Here is a 4,127-nt window from a genome sequence, read left to right on the forward strand (position 1 = left end):
TTTGAAGCCAACAAATCACAGAAGATAAGAAGACAAACTTGCCTGTCCACTTTTTACGAGATACCAAGTTTTATTTATTTCTTGTGTCATGGAAGGAAAATTATTAGGTTGTCCAGACTACCATGTGCCATTAGCCTATGTGGTGTGCTGTCAACAAATTAAGAACCACAAAACATATTAGGTGGGTCATCATTTGTCTTTCAACTACCCAACAAACATGGGTAAGCATTATACCATCCATAAAATTTTATGTTGCTTCATTGGCTGGAGTGCCACGTGGACAATACCACATAATTCTTTGAGACGAAATAATTGGCCGGCTGTAATTAGGCAGCCTAATGGAGCATTAGCATTTTTCCTTGTAGGAATATATAGGTCATTCCACAATGTATGTTCGTAATTCATTAGTGTTGGAGTTCATTCCAAAATGTTTGTTCATAATTCATTAGTGTAGGCCTTGTTTAAATTCCATTTTGATTTTCATTCCTTATATTTGGTTTCTAGTATTTTTTTTCATGGTGTCTATTAACCCTTTAATTATTCTAGATTCATGTATACTTATTTCATTTTTGCATGAGCTAAATTATTGTTTTTGAGAACTGATATATGTGACCCATTTTTTTGCACCTTTGATATCTCCATGCACATGGCAAGATAGTATTTGTTTTCATTATTTTCTTAATGACCAATCATGATTATTCACGTAGGCGGTGATACAAAATAGTAACGAAAAATTTGTGACACATAACATTTCTCATTATTTTGTAAGCAATTTGGATAACTTTTGTAGTAATTTTATTTTTATTTAATTTTTTTTAACTGCACTTTAGTTTAGTCTTTATCCCAATTCGTCTTTTTTAATGGATTACAAATATGCATTACCCTTTAGTTTAGTCTTTATCCCCACTTCGACTTTTTTAATGGAGTACAAATATCTGTACACTAAGTTTCTGTCGACATTATGAACAACAGTTTAGTACTTGCCTTGGTTCTAGTTACAAAATGCTATAATATGGTTAAATCCACTATTGGAACCGTCCATGCCATCTGACTTCTATCTGATAATGGGGCTAAACCGCATCATAGAAGGAAAACTTAGGTTCCCATTTCCTGATATTAAGACTAGGAGGCGCATCTTCCAGGTAAATGCATGACATGATTATGCAAATATAAGATTAATTATTAATATAGATTTCCATTAACCCTATCTTTATGATAACTTATGTGCCAAGCAAACCTTTTATGTCAGAAATGCAGATACACAAATCTAGGATGACGTTGGCTGATGATGTCAACTTAGAAGAATTTGTTATGACCAAGGATGAGTTTTCTGGAGCCGATATAAAGGCAATATGTACTGAAGCTGGTTTACTTGCTCTAAGAGAGCGCCGTATGAAGGTGAGACAACTTCATTGTTGAATTATATGTGTATCATTTGTGTTTGTTGCAATTCCGTGTTACAACTAATTCTTAAAACATGATGCTTTTTGGCTGCTCTGAATTTTGGCTTGTAAAGTGGAGATATGAGAGTATTAGACACAGATGAACTTTAAGTAAGGATTAGTGTTTTCAGACCCTTAGTTATACTATATTGGGTCCCCTCCTATAGATCTAATTTTCAACTTTGTAGAAAGAAAAAAGATGGGAGTTTGTGAAAGGAAAATATCGAGAAGCAAAACAAAGGAAGAAACAAAAATGAAGTGGCAGATTATGGCCTGTTTGTTTTTGTTGATCAAAAAGATTATGGCCTGTTTTGTGGACATATTCTGTTGCAAATCCCCCAGTCCAATATTTATTTTGCTGGTTGTTTGGAATCCTTAAGGCAGTGTTTGGTTCATGGATTTGGGGAGGGATTTGGAAAAGGAAAGAGAAAATGTAGGTGAAATGTTAATCCCCAAATCCTTGAACCAAACGCAGCTGAAATCAACAATATTAGACTGGAATCTATTTGGTTAGTAAATTTCACAAAGTACAGATTTTTTTGACTTCGTATTCAATTTTTAGGCACACAATATGCATAGGTGACATTGGCCTCGTATATGTTAGTGAACTCATGATGTCTAAGTTTTGCCTTTTCAACTAGGGAAAGAGCAAAACAAAGTGAAATACTACTAATGATAATTAGACTAACCAAGAACAAAAACCTCAATGATAATTAATTATTACAAGAGTAAATAAATGAACCACTGTGTTAGTTATTTCTCTGAGTTTGCCTGTCCATTAAATATATATGTCCACGTCAGTCTCGAGGTCCTTAACTTTGTCCTTGTGAATTCAAAATCTATAGAAATTATTGGATGCTTTATACAATTGCATGTTGTTTAGACTTCATCTAATAGAAATTGTTCTATGTGTGCCTCAGGTTACGCATTCAGACTTCAAGAAGGCTAAAGATAAGGTCATGTTCAAGAAGAAAGAGGGGGTGCCAGAAGGACTCTATATGTGAAAATACTCTGTTCTCTATGCATATAGGCATTTGTTTTGCTTGCTTTTAGACTCTCATTTCTGTGCTTCTATACTGTTGAATATTTCGCTATGAGATATATTGCCATCTCATGTGGGATGATGATGGTAGTTTCTGCAAGGACAACGTTCTGGTTAAGTCAGTTGCCCGCTTAATCAATGAACTCATTTCCTTTTGACAGATTTTCATGTCATCGAACAGCTTCAATTTCTGAGGGTAATGTGTGTTGCTAATGTGTCATTTATTGTTTCCATTGTTGTGGGTCTGATGGAAAACTACTTTCATCTCCGGTTTAGAGAGCACTTTTTTCGTGGAAAATTCCTCTGAAACATGAGAAGCAAAAAAGATGGTTACCTAGTCATGGCATGGGTGAACTGTAATTTTTAGGGACATACTTGCAATCAGGGATGAAAGTAAGAATTCAATCTAATATCCTATAAAATTCAATCAGGGACATACTTGTAATTATTGTGAAGAAATTGTTATTTTTATATTATTATGGAAAATTTTTAATATTTTTAATATTTTTATCGTAGGATTTTTTCTTTTTTGCGACGGCATTACACCGTCGCAAAAAATAGAAAATTTTAATATTTTTATTAATTTTGTTACAGGTTTTACATTTTGCGACGGCATTATACTGTCGCAAAAAATAGAAATTTTATTATTTAAAATAGAAATTTTATTATTTTTTAATACTTTTTGCGACGGCATTACACTGTCGCAAAAATGGAAAATTTCATATTTTTAATACTTTTTGTGAAGACACCACACCGTCGCAAAAAGTGTTTTTGCCGTTGCAAAAAAGACTATTAGTGACGGTATTTTTTGCCGTCTCAAATAACATTTTTACCGACGGTAAAATCGTGCCGTCGCAAAAAAGTCAAGAAATTTCAAACGTTATTAGTGACTGCACAGTGCCGTCGCAAAAAGGCAAAAATGCCGTCATAAAACATTAGCGACGGCACTGTGCCGTCACAAAAAGTCTTTTGCAACCCCTCCATTTGCGACCCCCTCTTGCCGTCGCAAAAAGTCATTTTGCCGTCGCAAAAAGTTAATTTTTTTGTAGTGTAATCAAATCATAAAAATGCGGGAATGTTTGATAACCTGATTCAGCACTTAAAACTGAATATATTAAGTAATAATCAATTAACTCCCTTTGATAACCACAATTGATATTACTTAAAAATTTAAGTGCTTTTTAAAATGTAGGTTAAAACTTAAGAAAATTCTAAGTCATATAAAACTTATTTAAGCTTATTTTGGGAAGTAAGGAAAAAGTTAACTTATTGACTTCTTTTTTTTTTTTTTAAAAAGGTGCAAAAAAATAAAGAGGTGATATGATCTAAATAAGCTAATAAGTCAATAAGCTAACTTTTTTCCTTCTTCACAAAATGACCCTTAATTCTGACTGAATTTATAAATATTAAATATAAGTATCTATATATACTATTATAAACTCATTACCACCATCGCCATTGCTATCACTACTACCACCTTCATCCACCACTACCACCATCATGCCATTGTCATCACAACTATCACAATCACTATCGCTACAATCACCACCACTACTACCATTACCTTCATTACTATTGTTATTGTTGTCATAAGTACCATCATATTTTTGCAACTACTATCATCGTTACCGCTATTACCACCA

At 33.3% G+C, this 4,127-nt stretch overlaps 1 long non-coding RNA gene across 1 annotated transcript; it reads left to right on the forward strand.

Annotated features, from left to right (window-relative positions):
* Positions 1–1,260: 1,260 nt before the first annotated feature.
* LOC145804196 (uncharacterized) lies at positions 1,261–2,684 on the forward strand. The gene is made up of 2 exons (XR_014345820.1): positions 1,261–1,398; positions 2,363–2,684. It is a non-coding gene; the product is annotated as an uncharacterized LOC145804196 (long non-coding RNA).
* Positions 2,685–4,127: the final 1,443 nt, after the last annotated feature.

Source organism: Camellia sinensis, chromosome 12, assembly GCF_055761805.1.
Source record: "Camellia sinensis isolate YWXY chromosome 12, ASM5576180v1, whole genome shotgun sequence".
NCBI classification, from domain to species: Eukaryota; Viridiplantae; Streptophyta; class Magnoliopsida; order Ericales; family Theaceae; genus Camellia; species Camellia sinensis.